The sequence below is a fragment of the Schistocerca cancellata genome, chromosome 3, assembly GCF_023864275.1.
Source record: "Schistocerca cancellata isolate TAMUIC-IGC-003103 chromosome 3, iqSchCanc2.1, whole genome shotgun sequence".
NCBI classification, from domain to species: Eukaryota; Metazoa; Arthropoda; class Insecta; order Orthoptera; family Acrididae; genus Schistocerca; species Schistocerca cancellata.
In genome coordinates this window covers 422610568-422636008 of record NC_064628.1, presented here as the reverse complement: position 1 = coordinate 422636008, position 25441 = coordinate 422610568, and the positions used below count along the sequence as shown (strand labels likewise).

Genomic DNA, 25441 nt, shown 5'->3' with positions numbered 1-25441 from the left:
GACTTTCATTAATGGGGGCATTTGAAAGCTCTTGTCTACGCAACCCCGGTACCAAATGTAGAGACTCTTCGTACTCGTATTGTGGACGGCTGTGATACAATACGCCATTCTCCAGGGCTGCATCAGCGCATCAGGGATTCCATGCGACGGAGGGTGGCTGCATGTATCCTCGCTAACGGAGGACATTTTGAACATTTCTTGTAACAAAGTGTTTGAAGTCACGCTGGTACGTTCTGTTGCTGTGTGTTTCCATTCCATGATTAATGTGATTTGAAGAGAAGTAATAAAATGAGCTCTAACATGGAAAGTAAGCGTTTCCGGACACATGTCCACATAACATATTTTCTTTCTTTGTGTGTGAGGAATGTTTCCTGAAAGTTTGGTCGTACCTTTTTGTAACACCATGTATATTTTGTTGCTAATCGATTGCTCTACGAAGACTTTCGGCGCAGTGGCTGCCGGAGTAGTTACGTCGATAGAAGGTGGAAGGCGATATGTGACTTCGGAAGGACATCCATTTCTTTCTGGTCGTTATCAGCCTTATCCGTCAACATCTTCACTGATCGTAGCAATAAAGTTAAATCATTTCGAACTCAAGTAGATATTATATTTATGTGGTCTAACTCTGCGTGTTACGTCCACTTTCGTTTACGAGTACGTAGACGCACCAACTCAGTTTCGTCCGTTAGCTAAAACTGACCATGTTCGCTGCGCAGAATAAGCTGTATCAACCGACGCCATTCGACTTCTATCGGTACAGCTAATCCCAACAGCCACCGGACAGACAGTCTTCTTAGAGTGAACTATCAATACTCTACCCGCTGTTTTATCACAACAACCTTTCATGTTCTTCTATTCAAACAGCATAGGTATGTTCATTTTCAACAAAGTAAAGTCCTATATAGCACTCCATAACATAGTTTCTCAAAAAAAAAAAAAATTCTGTGTCAAGAACGCGACTCAGAAACAATCTGTCCCAAAACCCGAGAGCAAATAGACACCTTACTCGCTCACCTCCCAACACAATATTTCTGTATTTGCCTATTCCTTTGATTAGAAATGAAACTAAAGAAATGTATTCTACATGTCATCTGACGGTCAGTTCTTGGCGGAAAACCCGAAAGGAGGAAAAAGTTGAGCGGCAACAAGATGAAAAGGGTAATGGGCAAACTAACAGTTCTAAAATGGCTCTGAGCACTATGGGACTTAACATCTATGGTCATCAGCCCCCTAGAACTTAGAACTACTTAAACCTAACTAACCTAAGGACAGCACACAACACCCAGTCATCACGAGGCAGTAACAGTTCTATCTTACAGAATAATTGAGTACGACATCGAATGACTGAATCGGCGTGCAAGATACATATCATCCGTTAGAAACCTACAAATACAATTTTTTTGACAAAAAAGAGTTGAGCAGGAGAGGAGCGCTGGAAGGAAGCACCTGTGTGAATGTTCCCTGCATGTACTGGGTAATTACAATTAAAGTGCAGCTACTCACGGAGATCCAGTGTGTTCTGTGATTATCGTATGGCAACGAAACTTGATATGTATGCTAATGCGCTAATCCGGAGCCGATTTAGGCTGGAAAACATTAGTTCCATTTTTGGTCACCAGGTGCAAGTCTGGTGCTGACAGAATCTCTTAAAAACCACCGGTGATCATATCAAACAAACTGTGTAAGCGGTGATTAATAATAAAATCAACATTATGCCTTTCTCACACGTTTGACTTTTTCTGTGCGCGTACCGTTCCTAAACTATTACATATTCTAAATATCTTTCTTGCATTCACTGCGCCAGATTTGCACCTGGTGGATAAAACTGGAACTTATTTCTTTCCAGCGCAAATCAATTCTGCATTAACGCGTTAGAATATCTACCAAGCTTCGCTGGCTTACGACAATTACGGCCCACACTAGACCTTTGTGAGCAGCTGCTATTTAATAACCAGCCGGTATTTGAGACTCGACATGTGTTATAGTTACAAATATTCAAGTGTTAAGAATGATGACGTGGCGTGGAATATACATGAATGACATTTAAGATATTGCTACCAGACATTAAAACTTGCCAGTTTACGAAATTTCTCTAAATTTAACTGCAGAATGGCATTTGTGCCTTGTCATTTCAGCTTTCGTTAGCTTAATGTTTTCACTGAATAAACAACGCATGACAACATGTGGACGGAACTGGCGACGACGCGCTATCTTGAGGTTGAAAAGAGAACGAAATGTTGTTATATCTCTCGCTCACCGTGCTATTTTGCGTTCTGGAGTACCACGTCTGTTTTTCGCCACACCGCTCTTCGTGTCGCGCCGGTGTTTCACGCGATAAAAATGAGCGGAGACAACAGTATGTAATGTGGCGCGTTATGGTGGCATTTAATGTCATTTCCCCAGGGTGCGGTTAAATGACAATTCAAAATAAATGGTTTAACTTTTTGCTCTATTGGTTAATCAATTTATAAACGAAACAGCAGCGCGTTACATGTTAACTGCACGGTTAATGTCATTATGCTGTTTAAATTAGAGGTTTCGCTGGAGCAGTAAATACGAACAATACATCAAGCTCAAGTTTTTACTGCGCCCCCGGCGTGCTATATTGCCCGACAACGGGTGACGCGTCGTCATACGGTAGATGGCCGATCCGTGTACTTGCGACTAGCATCTCCCGAAAAAATTATTCAGCTATTTAACTCTAATGGTAATTAGCGTAATGGCTCCAATTTTCTGTAGCGTCGCACATTTACATGTAACACGAACTGACTGCGCGGAAAGAGTGTCCGCCAGCTAATAAGCTGCGCCCCGCGCCACATTCGGAAAGCGCCCAGTAATCATTACAAAAAAAAAAAAAACCAAAAATTTCAACCCGTTTGCCTTTCACAGAGTAAATATTGTATTGGCTGCACAAAGTACTGATAGCAATAATCACTGAAAACCATTAAAAAGATTCCGCGAAAGGAAGGTTCTAAAAAGTGCGATACTGTTTCAAATTAGCGACCGAGTTCTGTCTTCTCAAATTATGGAATCCAGGCCGGGAGATCTACCAAATACAGTGAAACACGTTTGGTGTGAAAATGTTTAAAACGGAAAATCCGCTAACGTGAAATACTACAGGATGTCCTACCATCATTTCAAAAAGCCACAGCCTGGAAACTATTAGACGCAGAGAACCGTGGTTTGTTGTAAAATGTTTAGCAACTCTCAAAGTATTTTCCATTGTCATTTGTTGTAGAGTTGACTTGAAGTGCATCAAAAGGCGACAGATCAGGAGAAAGTACAACGTGTCACCTGGTATGCAGAATCAAAATCTGTGACAACGGTACTGCGGAATTATCGACGTCATTATGAGAGGGCACTACCGGCAAATACGAGTATAATGTGGTGGCTCAAAATTTTAAAAGAGACAAGCAGTGTCAAAGACCTTCCTCGAAGTGCACGCTCCTGTGTCTGAAGCACATGTTGTATAAGGTCAACTATCTGTGTCAGTCACTTTTTATTTCCACGGCGAGTTCCGTTGGCTTAAACCCTCATCGCCGCGGGAGTAAATAAAAAGCGACTGACATAGACAGCTGTTTTAATTTACCTTATATTGTCATAAACAGTCACAGTTTCCTAAACACAATCCAAAATGAACGCCATAAAGCGATGTGCAAGCTGCATTTACACGCAACCCTCAGATGACAATTTGCCGCGCATCATGCGAACTGCAGGAAGCAACATCAGCCGTGCGTACAAACTGCAAATGGTCCAATCATTGCCGATATGCATTCGCATGTTCCATGCAGGCCTCCATAGACGCTGACAATTACTGCCTGAAGAAGTGACTCTTTTCACATGAAGCAACGTTCCACGTTTCTGAACGTATTAATAGTCGCAACATTCGGATTTGGTGTGAAGTAATGCATGATAGGGTGATAGACTCTTTTTCTTCGCAGAGAAAACCAAAACGGGGATGATAGGCTGATTTTTCTTCGCAGAGAAAACCATAACGGGAAATGTTCTGCAACCACAGATGGAGTAGCTACAGCCGTCCGTCATCTTCCACCGTGATGGTCACCCCCACACTGGAGATTCTTTTCCAAGGGACACCTCAAGGATCGCGTGTACGTACTGTAACACCAGTCGACGACATTGTTACCCTTCGTGTACGACTCAGTGAAGTAACCACAACTGCTGATTCTGCAATACTGACCTACACATGGACAGCTCGTATATCGCCTTGATGTTCTATGAGCGACGAGCAGGGCACACTAAAATTTCGGCATACTAAAAGAAACACAAAAATCTCTGAGAGCTGCTAACCGTTTGACAGCTAGCCACGATGTTCTATATCTTATTATTTCCTGGTTGTAATTTTTTAAAATAAAACTGGGTCTTCATTGACACCCTGAATTCGACAAAATACTGTGTTAATTTCACACATTTTTTTCTTTAACACGGAAAAACGTTGTTTCAACTGAAAAGATTACGCTTCTCGGAGGAACAGATACACTTCCTTTTAGCAGCCGCGAAGTGGCTTTTCTTTTTTTTCTTTCTTAGACTGACGTAAAATGTGTTCCCCAATGCTGCTACTTCACAGCTAGTCTTCCGGTATCGCCACAGTCAAAAGAATCAATTCTTGAATTTGTCTGTGGGTGCGACGTAGCCGATAAATTGCGTGTCGAAATCAGTGAATGCTGCGTCAAAATGTTTTAGTGCTATTATTTTGGTTGTAAATATATTTACTGTATTCTATATTTTTAAATGCAGTACCAGAGAAATGGGTACTAAAGTAAACAGGTCTTTCTAAAATGGGAATGGGAGTAGCTTAATGCAGTTGAAGAACGGAGGTCGAAAACCGAAACCTGTAAAATAATTTGGTAACGCCAACTCTCCACTGAGGACGATAATTAAATATGAGAGATCAAATTACGCCAGTGTGTGAGGGCAGTATGCTCGAAACTAAGCCAGTGTGTGAAGGCAGGGAACGTATGAGAAGGTCCAAACACGAAGATGTACAAACTGTGTTACCTGTTTGTTCAAACAAACTAGGTATCAGAGCGACTCCTTATCATGGCCTTTATTGCTGGAAAGAGCCGATGAACTTGCAAAACTAATGGATACTCAATTTTCTATTAAAATAGGTTGGCTGGATCGAGAAAGAGAACGGCACAGTGTTAAAATTTTTGCGATGAAGCTAAAAAAGTTTTACCGACTACGACTACAGATTAGTTGCAGTCTATTTTGCCTGCGTGCTGAATATATTCGATATGACGCGAAAAATGCCAACGTCAACAAAGACGGCTTATTTGATACTGCTTGTTTTACAATACCTTTGTCGTTTAAAGGATAACAGTTTTCGGGGGTCAAGTATTCTAAGGAAAAATTACAGTATTCGTGGGACGCAATTCGGATGGATCTGAAATACAACCCTTATGGCCACCGAGAAAAGTTTAAAACCGTGATGTGATAAAAATGTAAGACAACACCAGTCGAATATCTAGCGAACAAAAAGCGTGGATGTCGACCAGCATGTTCACAGACTGGCTTTTCAATTTGGATAAACAATAAGACTATTCTTCTCAAAAAACAATAATACACTGTATATAGCCTTCAATACATAGTATGCACCTGCAAGCGCAAATTTTTGTAGAATTTTCCAATTACTGTAATGTAAATTTGACCAAACGGAAAATATAGTAATTTATTTACTCTTATGTCGTTCAACATGAAATTCCTTTAACGCTAAGATATTTTCAGATTCGTGTCCCCGGTAGTTCTGTGTTTAGGATTACACTGCTTAATTAAAAGTAGGTACGAGAATACTCATGTCAGTGATTTCTGTAATCAAAGTTTCAGTCTGTAGCACTTACGAGGTCGCGCTTAAACTTCTTACGAGGATTGTAATGGTGAAATGAACGTTTTATGTGAAAAAAGGGGCAAGAGGAAGAGAAATGCAAGTGTTTCATGCACAACATTCCATAGGCCCTACGGAAAATTTGAAGGAGGCTTCCGGAGTGAATGAAACTTCGAGTGAAGTATATTATCTAACTGGGTGACAATTCATCGAATTACATTAAGACACTAAATGGATATAATTGTTCATGTGTATGTGTATGTTGCTTACACGCTTCTTCTACTACCACCGAGCAGGTGTAAGAAGTATGTAGAAATTAGAGCAGCGGCAAAGCACACGATCTTATCGAGACTCTAGTAGCACTGGGTACGTTAGATATTGACTCTAGTAGTACCGAGTATTTTAGATATTGTCAGTGTCGGAAACACAACAAACGATTTGCGAGGCTCGAAGGTTTTACTTCTGTAAAATATCTGGGAGTGTGCGTGCGGAACGATTTGAAGTGGAATTATCATATAAAATTAATTGTTGGTAAGGCGGGTACCAGGTTGAGATTCATTGGGAGAGTACTTAGAAAATGTAGTCCATCAACAAAGGAGGTGGCTTACAAAACACTCGTTCGACCTATACTTGAGTATTGCTCATCAGTGTGGGATCCGTACCAGATCAGGTTGACGGAGGAGATAGAGAAGATCCAGAGAATAGCGGCGCGTTTCGTCACAGGGTTATTTGGTAACCGTGATAGCGTTAGGGAGATGTTTAACAAACTCAAGTGGCAGACTCTGCAAGAGAGGCGCTCTGCATCGCGGTGTAGTTTGCTGTCCAGGTTTCGAGAGGGTGCGTTTCTGGATGAGGTATCGAATATATTGCTTCCCCCTACTTATACCTCTCGAGGGGATCACGAACGTAAAATTAGAGAGATTCGAGCGCGCACGGAGGCTTTCCGGCAGTCGTTCTTCCCGCGAACCATACGCGACTGGAACAGAAAAGGGAGGTAATGACACTGGCACGTAAAGGGCCCTCCGCCACACACCGTTGGGTGGCTTGCGGAGTATAAATGTAGATGTAGATGTAGACAGCTACTGGATTATTAATGACCGCGTAGTACGTAAATAACGCTCAATATTATACCCCCTATTTTGCATAAATTAAAGAAATTTTGTCTTTCCATTCTTATTACGTCACATTTAACCTTTTTTGCATCTCCAAATAACATTAACACTGAAAGTAAAAAGGTATGGATAACTGTGCATAGCAACAGTGCTTGTACTAAGATATATACTGCAGACTCGATAGGGAACGACTTATAATTGCCATTACGACGAGGTCTGACGTACATAAACACTTCGAATATAAACACTATGATAGCTTGTACATTTCTGAAAATGGTACAGGGGGCATTTGCAAATTAATGATTACTTTTCGTGCTGTATATGGTTCTCATAGAATCTACATTTATTTTTTTACTTTTGCGAAAGACAGTTCAGTTTACTGCTCGTAAATGGGTTTTTGCATTTAAAATTGTATAGCATACGACTGCACCTCTCCATGCCAAGTGCAGCCATATCAGCGGTGTCAGTAAAGACAGAGGAAATTAGTCATGCTTCACAATTTTACATGCAGTCCAGACGTACAGTGCCGTTTATGTATAGATATTATCGTAGTATGCGCAGCGCAGCAATCAAGTGACGCAACTTATGCAATGTCCAAATTTCACTATGATAGTATGAAACTATAAACCTTTTCCTTAGAGTTAATCACTTCTCGGGGCCGAAATCGCCTTTCTGTTAATTTCTGCATTATGCCGACGGTAACAAGCCTTCTTTTACCACTTAATCTACCGACAAAATTGCCTCATACTGGTACCACTCAAGTTTTACTACCATCGATAATAATAATAATAATATTAACACTCAGACAGAACAGTGACTGTCATACATGATCTTATACTGCTCAGTTTTCTCGCTCAACTCAATATAGATTTTGCTCTGTGTGTGATGCTGTAAAATAAATGATTTGTTTGTCGCTATTTTCTTCACATTCCATGGCATGTTTCCCGCACTTGCTCGTCGCCATCTGCTTGCTTATCGAGCGTCGAAGAACGATAACTGATTATTATTAGTTGACTTGAAACGCGAATTGTGAACTGCAAGGCCTCGATTTCGTAGTGGATGGGAGTTGGTAGTTGGACCCTCACAAGACATTGTTTCAGATCCTCGTCTGGATACCACCTACGTTGATTCCGGAAGTCAATCCAGCCGGATGCCTGAACGATTTCCTCCACCAAATTGTTTACTGCATCATCTGTGTTAAAATGAGTCTGTACTCCGAGTCTAATAATCTCTCTTCAAGAAATGACGCACCAGTATCATTCACTCTGACGTCTGTATTTAACTACGAAGTTCATCAAAATTTCGTGGCATTTTGGTGCAAAACTCAGTAAGTTCACATCAAATGTCATAGATAAATAACTTTGGCATCTACGTTATTTGCTCAGAATATCGATTAATCTTCAATGTACAGGGGAAAGCAATTCTTACACGAAGCTACTATTTTTAAACTGATTTTGAAACATTACAGTTCCTTTTTCAATGGAAACCGTTTCATTTGAGATCTTAAAGCCTTCGAGGATTGTCGATGAGACAGTGCTCTGATATGGGGAATGCATACTACTTGCTCAGTTCAAATAAAGTTTTTTCATTGAAAATGGAGTTACAATGTTTCGAAACCGATCCGTAAAATAAAAGTACCTAGTTGGCGCATGGTGGAACTTTTTTTCGTTTTACAGAAAGTGCTATCTAATTCGTGCGAACCTGTAATTCCTGAAGGATTTTTTTCATAGCAAACTAGAAACTAAACTGGAAAGTGATGAGCGAAATAATTAACCAAGTTCTGGTGCAAAATTATTTATTTTTATCAAAGAAAGCCATTGTTGAATATCGCATATCCTGAAAAGTATATTTTGCGTGCAGGTTGAATGCTGAAATTTGACACCTTGTGCAATATAAGTTGAATGACTTTCGAAGTTCTGATTCTTCGTAGTCGTTTTGATTAGATAGCATAATAAAAAAATGTAAAATATACGATCATATCAGGAATGAGAGCATTAGTTTTATAAACGTAAATATGGATGAGACAAAGGAAGGCTTTTCGTTATTTTTGAACGAGGAGCAAGGTTACTAGGTCTGAGTTTTGTGGTGTGTCTCGCCAGGAATCGTTTAAACTTGGTGAACCGATGTAAGGTCACAATCGGAGAAAGGTTCCAAATACAGTTTCCATTCATAATGATGAAGCAATAGTAGAGTACGAATTATTATTTTTAAGCGACCGTGTGATAAATGCCATCAAAACAATGAAGCCGTAAGTACTCTATTAGCATCAGCGAGAAGTGTTTCCCTAAAGGTTTAAATGTTAAACAACAATTTGTAATCAAGAATTAATACGTACGAAGTACAGAACTACATGGAAGTGAAACTCGGGAAGCTTAAGGGGCTTGAAACCTTTGACGAAGAATAATCACCTGCTACTAAAATTTTTGCCTACTACCTGAAGAGAAGGAATAAAAGAAGAAGATGACATAAAGTAATATGTAAGACGTAGATCGGACAGGACTTAGTTAAGACGTTAGGGAATAACTTCCATTGCACTAAAGAGAGCCGTAGAGGGAAAAGCTGTAAAGGAAGACAGAGATTAGGATATATACAACAAATAGTTGAAGACTTTGGAAACGAGTGCTACTGTGAGACGGAAGTATTGTTAAAGGAGGAATAAATCTTGGTGAACTTCAGTCAGAAGAAGGATGAAGGAAATACAGCTATCATTTAAGGAGAAGAGAGCACAGTACTATAGCTTTTCCTCTTTCTTATATAAACTAAAAGTATGTTAGATCGCCACTCTTAGAGCTGCACTTTAACGTAAAATATTGAGTGCAGACATCCTGTCGGCTGACTCGGATAAACTTCCATGGGGCTGATGAGTAACACTGCAGTGAACGAGAGGAAACTGCACATGGGGCAGAGCGGGTTCTGAGAAGAGTACAGGAAAAATAATCTTCCTGGCTTTCACTGGACAGATTAAGACCACAGTATGGAGTTTATGCATGTAAACAGAAGAGTGCTTCACCGCTGCAACAAGCTATCAGCATTTCCGAGAGATAAGGCAGAACCGAAATCCTTTTTGCGCAACTTGTTCTTCTTGATTACTTTTTCAATGTGTTCTCGGCGAAAGTTAACGTTAAGTGCGAGAGGCAAATATGGTAGTTGTGCTCCATTGCCCGAAAACGAAAAATATTGATAGAACACAGTCAGTGAGGATCCTGAAGCAAAAAGCAGAAGGAACATTTTCGCGGTAAAAAGACGCACTGACTGATGAAAACTGTGTGGAGGCTCAGGATTCACACCCGGGACTTGGCCATTTGCGGGTAACGGCAATATCGATTGAGCCGTTACGCGTCGTTTGGTTTTGCAGTTCTTGCAGTAACCGTTTTTTCAGACAAAGTTACGGATATCTGGTTCGCCTGTTACGCATAAAACTTTTTTTTATATAAACTCAAAAATATTTCAGTACCGTTGTACCAGTATCAGTGGGTCTTCTTTATTCAGATCCGTAAACTGTGAACACGTTTTAAGTTATAATTATTTTAACGAAATCAGGCCCGAACAGTTTCTGTCCGTTGTTGTTATTGCCTTAATTTTTCTATAGTACTGGAGGGTCCCCACATAGCCCAATAATGCAGAAAAATTAAGGTAGGTCCAACGACAACAGATAAATACTGTTTTAGGCCTAATTTCGATAGAATAATTATCACTTAAAACGTGTTTAAATGTAACATGTGAATTATGAATACCCACCGGCTATGGTAAAAAAGGTGCTGAAACGTGTATGGGTTTATGTAAAAAAAAAAGCATTTGTTTGCACAACAGACGGCCTTGATATCTTGATACTCAATAATTGTAGAAGAGTCCGCCTCTGAAGCGTAGCGGTAGCGTTTCCGCCTACCACGCAGGGAGCCCGGGTTCGATTCCTGGCAGGGGACTGGGTGTTGTGTGTACTTCATCATCATTTTCATCATCATTGACCCGCAAGTCGCCGAGTGGCGTCAACTAAAAAGGACTTGGAATACGGCGGCCGAACTGCCCCGCATGGGGCCTCCCGGCCAACAATGCCATACGATCATTTCCATTTCCACTGTAGAAGAAATGCGATTCGCTGTCTGCCGAAAATGTTGACACTTTATCCATGATTATAACTGTTGCTGCCTCACATCATGGACATGTAATACAAATCTGTTTTGTATTTTCTTTTGTTTTGGTTTTAAATCACTTCAATGATATTGGGAAGGGGCCACAACTTTGTTGTAAAAAGGTTATTTGAGTCGCGGCTGCATGCCATAGCCACCAACGGGTGAAAAGTAATTAAAGAAGGGCAAAAGCAAAAGGAAGGATGGGGCCAAGTAGGAGAGGGAGAAAGAAGAAGTTGAAGACGAAGAATGAGAAGAAGGACAGATTGGAAAGCACCGAAATGGGAAGCAGGCGGAAATGTACGAAAGGCGAGCATGACGAGAATCGGGTTGGATTTTGTTGAAGAAGAGTTCCATAAGACCTACCTCTCCCAGGTACGGGATGTTGGTCTCTGGTTTTCAGCTACTTGATGCAGCCGTTCGCTTTGTAGCAAGTAAGCCAAAGCAACGATAGTACAAGAAATGGAAAACGTAGGATGGAATAAGGACAATATTATGAAAAGAATAGAGCGCTATCCAGATTTGGTTGGAATCGATCCAGGACGAGATACAGGACAAGCTTTTTACTTTTGCTTTACCAGTCTACAATCATGGTGTACATAGTGATAGCAGTGAAAACGTACTACTTGCAATCTCTTGTGTTTTTGAGCATCTCCCCACAACAAGTTCCCTCCTGGAAATTCAAGTATTCTCAAATAGATGAGCGAAGGTTTGAGGTGGAGCAGCAGTGCGCAAAGGAGGGAAGGGGTCGGAGCGGGAGAAGAGTAAATTTGCCCTTGGCTCGAATTATGGTAATTATGCTACTGGGTTGCAGTACCATTTTCGCACTTCGCAGCAGTAAATGATCCATTGCATTATTCTTCTTAGGCCATAGTAGCAAAGGTGTTTGGCGTTCGTCTATTTTTATTATCTGCTTCGGCTCTTTTTCCTTCGTAGCGATTCCAGTGGGAGGATAAACGGTGAGCTTCTTAAGCAGCGCCGCGAGTCTGTTTCGCTAAGTAAGCCCAGTGTCGGCCTCACGGTAGCGTGGCGCCCGCCGAGCCGCGAAGACGGCTCCACCCTCGGGCCCGACAATAATCTATCTGCCCTCCTGAGACGGAATCCAATTACAGGTGCTGCAGCAGCTTATAACGGCCGTAAAGAATGCCGGAGCAACAAGTGTTACAGAGTGGCTCGCAAGTGCCGACGCCACCCGAGCAGCCGGCAGCCAGCAGCCGGTCCTCCCCTGCGAGCCGCGTGAGCTGTTACGCAAATCACGCACCACACAAAGCACTCTCACTGATTCTGTCCGGGGGGCTTCTGTCAGTATGTGCGGAACTTATGGCGTGAGTAACTCACCGTAAAGCACCGGCTGCCCGTAATTGAGCTAGATTTTACAGAGAATCTTAGCAAATAGGTGACTTGCTCGATGATATTTGACAAATAGAACCCAGAACGTTATTCTGGACGGTTGGACAACGAACGATCTACAGAAACTAAAGTAACTACAGGTACGTCTAGAGTTGTAAAATTACCGAAGGCTTACTGTAGACAAGTAAGAACAGACTACGGTAGTTTTCCTAGTAGCTTTGATGAGTTAAGCTCGTACCCGTATTACCTGTATGTGTTGCATACCTACTGGCGTTAGCTCATAACCATCGCTCTCTTTACGTACGCAATCAGTGTCTTGCTAGATTCCTCTACAAATCTGAAGCAGTAAACCATCTAGAAAATGAGTGAGGATATATAATGGGCTGCATAACCTACGGAACATTGATGTTCCGCATCGATATCTTCCAGACCGTTATTTAAAAGTAAACAGTGTTTAAAGCAAAACTGATCTTATCTATGTTTAACTCAGGTTTTATTCGAATATTGTTAATTTACTACGTGAAACTGGGGGATAACGCAATAAAAGTAAAGAAAACAATAGGGTTTTGTCGTATAGCGCTAGAAAACGCAATTTCCTCAACAAAAAGGTAAAATAAAAAAAAAAACGCGAAACAAAAATATATCAAACATCGCTTCATTTCGCACTTGCATTTGATCATGATGAAAAACATTTTATTTAGTGCAAAATAACAACAATAGTTATTACTCAGTTTCCTTTAATTTACGTCAATGGTCGCAGACTGTTTGATAAAAGATTACCGGTTTCGGTCTTTAATCACCATCATCAGATCTGTTTCGTAAAAACAAAGTCCTAATGTACTGCAGCCATAGTGGCAGTACATTAGGACTTTGTTTTTACGAAACAGATCTGATGATGGTCATTAAAGACCGAAACCGGTAATGTGTTATCAAACAGTCTTTGACCATTGACGTAAATTAAAGGAAACTGATTACATGTACGGGTCACTGTTTTTTTGCGACGATGACGCAGCTTGTGAAAATAGTTATTACGTATATTATTTTTATGTTCGTGCATGTAAACTGCACTTGCATCAAAAGTAATTATTTTGGGTAAATAAAAGCGCAGAAGTTATGCTATCGACAAATTTTTATTACTAATGCAATTTATATTCTATAAGGATATAATACACAAAATGATCTAATACTGAATGATGTGCAGTTCAAATTATGTTTTAAGAAGAAAGAGAGAGAGAGAGAGAGGGGGGGGAGGGGAAGAAGCCATCGGCTCCCAGTTTCTTTTCCTACCAGTGCTACCAATACCACTGGTAATCCTGCCATTTACTACGTCATTTTTGTAGTGTACCAAAACTACTGAACCATAGTTTTGCTACAGTGCACCTCTAGGTACATTCGACGATAGTGTAATAGGATCTCTACTGTTGTCAATACACATACACGATCAGCAGTTGTATAAGGCTCTTCGCTGACGGTGCTACACGAAAGAGTCTTAGTTGGACGATTGTAAGAAACAAACCGTAGATGTACAAAATTTTCAAATGATGTAACGAACGGCAGTTCTCTTAAAATGTGGATAAATGTACGGTAATGTCTGTAAAAGAAAGAACCCATTAGTGTCTCTGTACTCTCATGTTCTCGCAGCACAATGACTGATCCGGGCGTGCAGCCGCATAAAATCTATTTCTTTCTCCTAATATTTCGGTCGTATACCTTTCTAGCATCTTCAAGTGCTTCAAGTGAGACGACAGACGAACACTACAGCATTCTCTCCACCCTTTTCACCCGCGGAACGTGACCCTGTGCATGTGGCTATAAATTGATCGGCGGCAAATAAGAACGCATAAATTGAATCTGTGACTATGCGGTCGATCCGGACTGGGACATCGACGTACCATTACGAGGTGCGCTGTGGCGACGTCCTTGTAAGTTTATTAAAGAAAGCGTTGGATTCCATGGTTTGTCCAAGCAGAAACCGCTATTAATTAAATTCTTCGCCAAATGAAATTCAGTCGCTTCTTTCAGCACGAGTTCCACAAAGATGAAGTCGACGCTAGAATTGCGTTTTCTTATTGCATACTGTGACCATTGTCGATGCAGTGCTCTACCATAGCCGAGTTTTTGGGCTGCAGAAAACAAGGTGCTCTTACGGTGTTACGTGTTTCCTTCAGTCTGTACGAGCCGTCTGTCTGGTATACGGAATGCCACATTCATAGTGGAAATTATAAACCCCAGTCAAGGTATCCTTGGCGGAACCCAAAGGTTTGGGTGAAGTGCGAAAAGCCACTTTTATTTTGTGCTTGGTCAGGCATTTTTATAGTTTTGACTGCAGGCTTCCCATATAGGGCGGAAATTTCATGGATTTAAAATATCAAACAATGTCTTCTTCCTCTTTCCTTCTGTCGACGTTAATGTTTATTCGTAGCGCCACAACAGACACGTAAGCATGGAGTGACCACGTAGCTACAGACAGTTTATACTTAACAACTTTTGTCGCCGATCGACGTCTCTGGCGTTTGTACATATACAGCCGCATGCGCATTGGCACATTCGCAGGTTTAAAAGGAAGAAGCGAGTGCTGGTAGCCTTCCGAAGTCAAAAGAGTGAGTGTAACGTCAGTCTGTCGGCTACGCTAAAGATTGCCGAAATGTTAGGAGAAGGAAGAGAATTTATTCGGCTGCATGCCATAAACTGATTTGACAAGTAATATCCGATTACAAGATTAGTGGTGTACATCTCGAGTACGTCCCATCGTGTAAGTATTTAGAGGTAATACTAAGAAGCAGTATGAAACTGGATGATCAGTATTACGGAAAGCGAATGGAAGATTTAGATTTGTTGAAAGGTTCTGGGGAAATGCTGTGCATCTGTATAGGAAATCGCATAGAAGACGTTAGTACGACTAATTCTAAAGTATTATTCCAGCGTTTGGAGTCGTTACTAAGGAGGCACGTCAACAGACATAGAACGAATTCAGAGATTCGATGCTTAGATGTTAAGAGGCCGGTATACCTCATACGGCAGCGTCACGGAAATGCTCTTTATGCTTAAATGGAAATCCGCACAAGAGAGACGACGTAGTCCTAGCGAAACGTTGATGTGTAAATTCAGAGAGGCTGTATTCTAAGAAGAATGTACGGGCATTACGTTGCGACTATCACCTCATGGGAGAGATTAGAGGGCATACTCATTTTTCCCACGCTAAATACGCTAACGCACACGGCAGGAAACCGATAATAAGTTACGATATACCCTCTGCCATTTACTGTAAGTGGCTTTCAGAATCTACAGGATGTTTATTTTTCCAATTTGAGACAGCTAAATATCTCGAAAACGACGCATCGTAAGAAAAAAAGTTCTAAATGAAAAGTTAATATTAGTAAAGGGGACAGCTGTCTGTGCAACAGCTGGTCACCTCCCAACCACCCCTTCTGCGTGGATGGGGTTAACTTCGTATTTCGAAAGGTAACCACCCATTTTCACTGCATATTCGGATGCTACACGAAAACGTTCGTACGGTCTACTCAAACCATTGTTTCCCATTCTCAATAGATGGTGCTGTAATCGACAAATATCAAGTATGCCTGTTTTTGCTATTAAGAACCGACGCATTTGATTCTAGATGTCATTTACGATGTAAATGTAAACCTTTGTGTTCTGACGGTTGATATTTATGTTCGAAATTTTATTCGCAATACAGAATACTTAATAGAGTATTGTAGCATTGAAGCATGGAACATGGCAACACAAAGACCAAAAGACTATGGCAGTATGGTAAAATTAACTTCCTTTGTATGGGTCACTATCTGTTTTCACAGAGAATATTTACGAATCTTAAGACGTCAGCCTTCATAGCACAAGACTTACGTTTTCCTTGCAGAAAGTTTGCGTCTTAAAGAAGTGGAAAGTTCGTACAGCGTCATTCCAAGGAAAACGGTTACTCACCTGTTTTTCCTCGCAACCTTTGCGTTTGATCGTCGGGGATGCATAACAAATATTTTCTTTACGTAAATAAGTTTGTTAAATCATTTAATAAACAAGTTATGAGAAAAAGACATGACATGTAACACACCCGTGAATGCATTGGGATAGTGCCCAAGCGGTTAAAGGCGCTACAGTCTGGAACCGCGTGACCGCTACGGTCGCAGGTTCGAATCCTGCCTCGGGCATGGATGTTTGTGATGTCCTTAGGTTAGTTAGGTTTAAGTAGTTCTAAGTTCTAGGGGACTGATGACTTTAGCAGTTAAGTCCCATAGTGCTCAGAGCCAATGCATTGTGATAAATCTACAGGGCAGTCGCTTTCGAAAGGAAATGCTCTATTGTATCAGTAGCAGGTTGCTGCATATTCTGTTTACAATCTGTCATAATCTCGTATACTTCAAAACATTACCAGGAAGCCCTCCATAGCGGCGGTTCTTTAGGCTCTGAAACATGTTTTATTTCTTTATTATTTCTGTAGTTGACTTCTCTTATTACAGAATTGTTATTTTTGTTGTGTGATTTGTTTTGTTACAGTATTACGAACGCTGCAAAATAAGATAAATAGGACATATGGTATACGTAGACTACTCTGCTCGGATTACAGTCTTGTTTATAAATTTTGCTATCTAATTTATGATATTTCAGCTCAGTGGAAGAAAACTGAATACTTTCAGTCAATAGGCAAAGAAAACTTAACATCAAAACTCAAATTTGTCTGAACATTTAACTGGAAGATTTGCAAGCGCTTGCTCAAAAATCACTAATATACTCTAACAAGTGCGATTATTGAGAAATATGTATTTCAAAGAAAACTAAATATACGTAGAATCTATAAGACATCAACATTTGTGCCTCTATTAGAAAAATTAGTTCAAATCACATATCGTTGAGTTTTTGATAATATGTGAAGGTTTGACATGATGCCAAGTTGAGATATACCCGCAATAATTGACTATTATTCTAATTTTTTTATTGCAGTCTCTTTATAGCGATTACTGGTTATGTTCAAATTTCGAACATCTTGAGATCCTTTGTAGCTGTAGAGCAACCTGTCAGTTTTGCGCAGCTTCCAAACATCGCTAATAACAATCACAATGGACCAACTTTTCATAGAAAAATTCTATACCAAAAGGTGTCCTGTTTATTGTCTTTCATCATCTCAAAAATTTAATAATGTAGGTTTATTCGCAATAAAGTCATTCTCCTACGAAGTAAGAACCTATACGAAATAAAGCTTTTTTTCTCCTAAATAACAAGAACCTATATGAAATAAAGATTTTCTATTAACCAAATTAAATTTTACTGAGACGTGCGTCTCTTCCAACTGGAAGGTTTTTGGCTAATGTGTGCAGGGTAATTCCTCAACAGTGTCACGAGAAATTTATGAAAATGGTGCAAATGGCTCTGAGCACTATGGGACTTAACTTCTGAGGTCATCAGTCCCCTAGAACTTAGAACTACTTAAACCTAACTAACCTAAGGACATCACACACATCCATGCCCGAGGCAGGATTCGAACCTGCGACCGTAGCAGTCGCGCGGTTGCGGACTGAAGCGCCTAGAACCGCTCGACCACCGCGGCCGGCGAAATTTATGAATTACTAGCATAAATTTCGAGAGAAGCGGGTCCTTTAATGCCAACTGCATAAGTAACTGCACTTAATGAAACGACACAAATTGCATAAATGAAAAGAAAAATTCGAAGCAGAGAGGTCAGTATGACTGCAAGGAAGAATCATTTATGGACTCAATACTAGGCGGGTGCTAGAATATTATAATTACAGCACTGAGAAATTGATACAGAATAAATTTTTACACGTTTTTCCAATTATCATGTAACAGGAACGTCGTTTAAATTTTGCACAGTTAAACGTCCTAAGCAATTAAAATTCGTGCAGACGCCGCTTCTGTCGTAAAAGCATCGCGAAATTATCAGATCAAGGTAAAAATCTACTTTTAACCAGCAGTTGTCAAAAACTAGGCATTTGTAACGCAAATCTTTATAAAAGCTCATGGTATATTCTGATTACTTAGAACAAATCACAACAACTCGAAGAAAATGCGAAGAGGAAACACACGCGCAGAAACCTGTACAGCATCAACTATGCATAACTATGAAGTATGTGATTCGGACTGAGATTATTGTTACCACGCCATAAATTGAAAAACTGATGTCCAGAAAACTCTTGGTCGCCGATCACACATTATTTCTGGGAGGACATGGTTTCATATATCCGCAGTGCTCCGATGTCCGTTGAGGATGATGAAGCAACTTAAAGAGGGGGACAGATGTACAAAATTTTTTGCAGCTGTTAAAGCTTGTGTCATGAACATTTATCGGGTTCAAAAACTTACAACTGCTCGCCGGATATAGATAAACAGTGCGATGTCATATTTTTTCAGACCACGTCAGAGTTCCAGGACGTCTTTTATCAGGAGCTCAAGTAACATTATATTTTCGCTATAAATATACTGCATGAGTATATACGCGCTATGTTTGCCACATCGAAAAATAAACTGAGTGAGATGCACGTCTGCTTTGGTCGCCATACTGCCCGGAGGCAACGTGTCTTATTTTGCAATTGGTGTTCCACTGAAGTCGCCTTTCCATGAACATAAACAGAGCTGAAAAGTAGGTAAGCGAGCCCGTTTCCACCATCACATAGTAAGATTTACATGATGAAGGCTTTATACTGCTCGATTAAAGTTGTCTCTAGACACTGTTGATTTACATATGGATATTTTTATGATATGAGTAAAAATTGCACCCTATGCTTCTCTCTATGTCGTCTGAAAAGACAAAAGAAGAGCAGGTAGCTAGTACGCCATGCGAGGTGTGCTTAACAGAGATGCATTAGATTCTAAAGGAATTTAAATTGCATCAAGAAAAATTATGAGAAGGGGTGTAGTTTTTCAGACATAGTTCCACTACGAGTTCATGAAATGTCTCTGTATTTTGTTTTATTCAAACCTCCAGATGTCGTATTAAAGGATTACTTTTAAACGTGCTGTGACACAGTGCCTTCTTGAAAATGCTGTTTCTCTATACTAATTATATTTAAAAAAAAGGATAAATTAGCGAAAAAAATTTTGTTTGTTTGTAAGAGGCCAAGTATCTCATACAGCGCTGCAAGTCCCACGCTTACTTTATTTATATATCACAGAAACAAGTTTTAATATTTTATGATGATTTTTGTTTTTAATATACGTGCAGCAATTACACTGGGACGAGTAGTGTATCAACCCTGAAAGAAGATTAGTTACATAATTACTGTAATTATGTGTGTGTAGAACTTAAAATACAAGAAACTAATAATTAGACATCTTCAAATATATTTACAGTTGATTCTAGCCGTAGATTTCTGTTTTAAATACGATTATAAAACATAATTAAAAAGCACAGCCCCTAAACAACCAGCACCGAGCCTCAGGGAAAATTGTAGTGTTGTCTGCAAATTTATCTGTAACATAAAGTTAGTAGCGCAACTTCACTTCCACTCTTAAATGGATTCTAGTGTTCTACGTGACGGGAAACAAAGGGTTACATAGTCTTGTAAGTCAGCGAAGCGATGTTTTATTTAATCAACGCCTAAACATGAAACAGGCCTTAAGCATGAAATTACTTCAGCATTAAAACAATCGAAGTGGCCGAGGATTTTATTTAATTCAGTGATGGTGTTGATATATCTTGGAACCACAATAATTTGAACAGATTACATGCTATAAAATATGGAGCAATTTATGGCGGTACGAACCACTTTTTTAAGTAACATTCTGAAGGTATTTTTGCTTTTCAAACATTCGTCACGGGCAATGCATAACATTGTTCGACAAATAAATTAAAATAGTCCCAACCGTCCGGCTCTGACCAAGGTTTCCATCATGTGAACCAGAGCTGGAAGCCCCTTTCAAAAATATACCCACTTGGGTACCCATTTGCCACATTACCGGCTTGCTGGAATTTGGTTGAAAGAATAACGTTCTACAACAGTCCGCCGAGCCTTCACTGGTCAGGAATGAAAGATGCGATTTGTAAGATGTCTCGGTAGTTTTTCCGACAAAACTACCGAGCCGGAGCCAGTTTCAATAAAATTATTCTAGATTTATTGCACTGCGATCTTGTAACGCCCCCCAGCTGTATAATATTTTTCCACACTCTGTTTAATTTGTCGATTAATTGCACTGTTTTAGTGGATAGCTCGGGCATAATAATGTTGGAATTTTACTAGTGCTGTTCAGTTTGAAAATGTGCCTTCTGACAACAGGTTTGCACTTTTCTTTTGTGCAGCTCATATAATTTATGAACTACATATTTCATTACACATCACTCCTCAAATTTTGGTCATTATCACAGCTTGCGCTGTAATTTTTTAATCACAGCTTGTGTATAATTCCGGTCACGAAAACTGACAACGGCTGGGAGAGCTGTTTGCTGACCACATGCCCCTGCGTATCTGCATCCGGTGTTGACTAAGGGCTGAGGGTGACACGCCGGCCGGTCGGTGGCGTTGGGCCTTCAGGGTCTGTTCGGACGATGTTTTTTTGTCTGCAGTTACATATTCTTTAGGCGTAGCTGATTGATGCACCCTACCTGTAAACGAGTATAGCGTTTTACTGTTGCAGAACTTCACACGCAGGATTTTTTATGGTTGTTCATTCTTCACAATAAACACAGTTTTCTGTTGTCAGTTTTACTTTGAAGTGCATCTCTCATATTTTTGTGTCACAGAGTGGCTCTGTAAATTTCTAATACTTGTTAGGCATCGTTCAGTCCTTCAGCTGTTCACCTTAGAACTGTTTCTTGCTTGAATTTGCGTTGTGTTAATGGACGTGCGAGCTAATTTCTGTACTTGTTTTAGTGCGATTTCTGAGGTGATTCTTTAACTTGCAGAAAGGGGAAAGCTCAAAGCATCTTATAAGACAAAAAAAGTGTGCTTTCATGGAAACAGACATGGTAATTTTCAGGGAATGCTAATAATCGCAGCAACACACTATGTTCTTAGATGAAAAAATTGAAAATCTGTTTTAGCAGTACCGAATCTACAGCAAATATGGTTTGTAATACAGATTTGTTTTTTAAGCAAATAAAATATGTTTGGGTGGATTGACTCAAAATGCTAACTGCATTCCAAAATTGTAAGATATGTCCAAATACTGTTTTTTTCTTTTTTTTTTAGAAGAATAGTCTATATAGGAACTTGTGATGCTGTAATTACTTTTAATGATGGAATGGATGACAGATTAAAATTTATTGTGAAACTTAAAATAATTTAGGGGAAAATACGATAAAATGATTGAAGAATGATGACATGTAGTTAATAAACTCTTCCCAAAAACACTTCCCAAAAAAGTAGAATGGTCTACCAAGGGCGCAAGAAAAGCACCGAGGAGGGTGGAACTACGAAGTGGAGCAAGGAAGGGAGAAGAGTAAGAATTACAGTAATCACCTGAACAGTTCTGGTTCGCAGGAGTCATCCTAAGGTACATAAAGATGCTTTTCCCAGTTCACATTATTACAAAATAATTTCCCAGGTAACTTTTTGTCTAATGCATGAATCAGCTTATTATTTTCAGTGCATCCTTCACTTACGATGGTCTACGACATACACTAGATTTTCTGGTGGAGATTGAAAACTTTGTAAATTATAAATTTTTAATGGACGTAAAAATGGTGCAAAATGTGGTTAAGGTACTTAATTTAGTATGAAACATTTTCTACAGGGAATGACTTGATGATCTTGGTAAATGTCCCATCTATGTTTTATAGCTATAAAATCCAGTTTGAACAAAAGCAAACTGTTTATTACTTGTTGAGTTGTAAAGCACATGATGAAATTCAACATTGTTGCAAGGTTAAATTTTAATCATTAATTAAGACTTCTGCAAACTGGTTATTCATCCATGCGTCTGTCCGTCTCGTTGCCTGAATGCATGGAATTGTCTCGTTGTTGTTGTTCCTTTCTTTTTTTCTTTTTTTGAGGAACAAATTAGAAAGTACCTTAACTTTACTGTGAGATGATTGTATCTTCCCCGTTAAGAGAGCTACTTGAGATACAGGATGGTGACAAACAATCTGAAAAACTTGCAAGGGTGTTGGAGGGTAGATTGTGCCCAGAAATAACCGTTACGAAAAAAAAAATCGATATTTCGCACCGATTCCGAGTCAGTTAGCATTGGCGTTAACCAATCAAGTTGTTGCGCCAAGTGTGTGTACTTCATTTGGTTTCCTAAAACCGAATAAGAGAGCGGTACAAAAATTAGACATAGGACGTGGATCGACCCGAGCCAAAGGCTGAGGAGCATCGTGCGCTATCGTATTCTACTGTATGAGGACAACTGATACTAACAGTATCTGGCTGTCCTCTTGAATCTGCGCACGCAACGGACTATTTGGCTCACTTCAATGCTAATTAACTCAGAGCCGGCACTACGTATCGGAATTTGTTTCTTAACGTTTATTTCTCAGCACAGCCCACCCGGTAACACCCTCGCAAACTTTTCAGACTGTTTCTGACACGTTTATATACCGACTGCTCATAATGTCCTTCGTACTCAAAATATACGTCTGGTGTTTGTAAAAAACGAACTCCACCGAAAAAACTTCAGGGGCTGTTCAAGGATATTTTCTGCGTTTTTTACTGTAAGGGACACGTGGTCGTCTCCAGTATCTCGTTGCAGACTAGTAATCTAATTACGATTTATTCGCTTTTTTCTTTACTTCATATGGCTCCGTTTCTGTGAAAATACCGACACACGGTGAAAAAGCTTGCAATATGCAATCGCAAAACTCAACACCACGAAGCACAGAGTGTTGTAACAACCCTCAGATGGAAAAGTACTGGATGCGTCGCTGCAGGAACAGCTCAACATAGTGTCTTTGTGCCGCCCTTCCATCGCATTCAGTGAACTAATGCACATAGTGCATATAATTCAATTCTTCATCAGTAAATTAATCCAAACCGCTGTGTATCACTATTAACGAACAACTAACACTGTGGGAAAAACAAACCGGAAACAGAACAGAGAAAACCGAATGCAGGCTTGAGGACGAAGAGTAAAGAGGACATCACCAATGTCAGCACCAAGTGCTGTGTGAGTCCAGGATGGCGAGTTTCGCCGGAGACAAGGTTATCGTGGGATTGCTCTTGTTCTGTATACACTTAAACCATCTTACCTAAAAGGTTTGAAGCATTCTGCGATTGTTAGCTGACGGTGCTGTATTGTTCGGGAAAGCGTCGCCCTTGAGTGCTGTAGATAGATACAAGATGACAAGGGCAGAATTTATATTTTGTGAGATGAATGGCAGCTTGCTCCAGATATGGGAAAGTCTAAGTTAATGCAGACGAATAGTAAAACAAGGCAGTATTATTGGTGTGGGACTTGACACAGTCACGTCTATTGAATATACATGCATCATATGGGACGCGCACATAAGCAAAAACGATTGTAGAGAAGGGGAATGATCGATTCACTGCAAAGGAGATGGTGTACAGAACACCTGTGCAACGCATTGATGAGTATTGCTCGAGTTTTTGGGATCCTCAACGGGTAGGGTTAAAGGAAAATATCGAAACAGATCAGAGGCATAGTGCTACTGGTAGGTACAGTCAAAACGCGGGTGTTTCAAAAATGCTTGAAAACTCAAAGGCGTATCCCTGGAGGGAAGGATACGTTCTTTTCGCGAAACGCTGTTGAGAAAGTATGGAGAACCGGTATTTGCGATAGACTGCAGAACTGTCGTACTCCCACCAACACTCATGGGTTAGGCCTCAGGCCTATTTCAACTGACAGACAGCTGCTTACAAGGCAGTACGAGGAATGATGTATGATCGTGGGACATGTGATCAGTATGTTCGCCAAGCCATCCAGCCGTTATTGCCTGTAGATGAATTCTGATGCTGCTGCTTCTGCCTGTTTACTGAAACAGCTCCTCATTTGGCCTCAGTACGCTGAGTTCCAGATATCTTATCCTAGGAAAAGCTACCGGTAATGGAATAACGATTATTCCGTACCGAAGGCAGTGATGCTAATCATTTTTTAAATTTTCTTTTCTTTCTTATTTTCAGTAACTTTGGTTAATTGTTACACGAACACAGAAGTTCGCTCTTACTTCTCGGCGTAAAATACATCAGTTTTCCTTAGATTTATCAGAACTGAAAGTCCTTGCATTTGAAAAAACATAACTTTTCTTCCCGCGCTAAACGAAAATGTTTTATCCTTATCAGTAGTTGCTATAGACGAAAGTAGTTTTATATAGTTTCTTGCGTAAACCAATGTAAAAACTTTGTGAATTTTTAACAGTTTTCTGCATTTGCTTTCTTGTTAAAGAAAAACAATAATCATAATTAAGTTGCTATTATGCGAAATCTAACATTTAATAGTTTAACAGTAACATTTACCTATGTATTGTCTGAACGTAATAAACATTCGGAAAGCAAAAAGAATGCAATTTTCTAATGTGTTTCTTTTCCACTGTCATAATCACTTGGTGTTTGCAAACTTATGTTGGCTAGCGTAGATGCTGTCCTCTCCATTTCTGTTTATGATGTAGTTCGCAAAATTTCCTAGGATCCACATCAGTATTGTTCTTCGTTTTTGGGTAATACTCTGAGTCAGGCCAGAGAAATATGTCGGTGTTGTAATTGGTTTCTGAGCTTCTTGTGAGTATCGCTATTCTCCTCCTGACTGCCCGTTCGTCTGCGGGGCGTCTATAAAGAATGTAGTGCAGCTTACCTCGGTCTTGACGACGACGGGCGCGTCCGGATCGCGCTTGATGGGGACAGGGGCGATGGGGGCGGCGGCGGGGGCGGGTGCGGGGGCGGCGGCCAGCATGGCGTCGCCGCTGTCCTCCTCGGGCCCGTGGCCGGCGCCGCCCTCAGCCATGTCGGCCTCGCATCCCGACTCGTCTGAAACACCCAGCATGCCTACGTCACACGCTGTCGTCCCTCACGTCATATCAACGTCATATCAACAAAACATTTCCTACGGTTTCTACTGAGAAGTAGAACTACGGTACATGGGAACTGAGAAGT

General features: G+C 40.3%; 1 protein-coding gene across 1 annotated transcript in view; it reads right to left on the bottom strand.

The window, feature by feature from the left end:
- The window catches only part of LOC126175172 (POU domain, class 3, transcription factor 2), a 498697-nt gene extending 473477 nt beyond the window's left edge, over positions 1-25220 (bottom strand). The window contains exon 1 of the mRNA XM_049921762.1: positions 25143-25220. The gene's annotated coding sequence lies outside the window, so the exon portion shown is untranslated. The remainder of the gene's footprint in view (positions 1-25142) is intronic.
- Between the last annotated feature and the right edge of the window lie 221 nt (positions 25221-25441).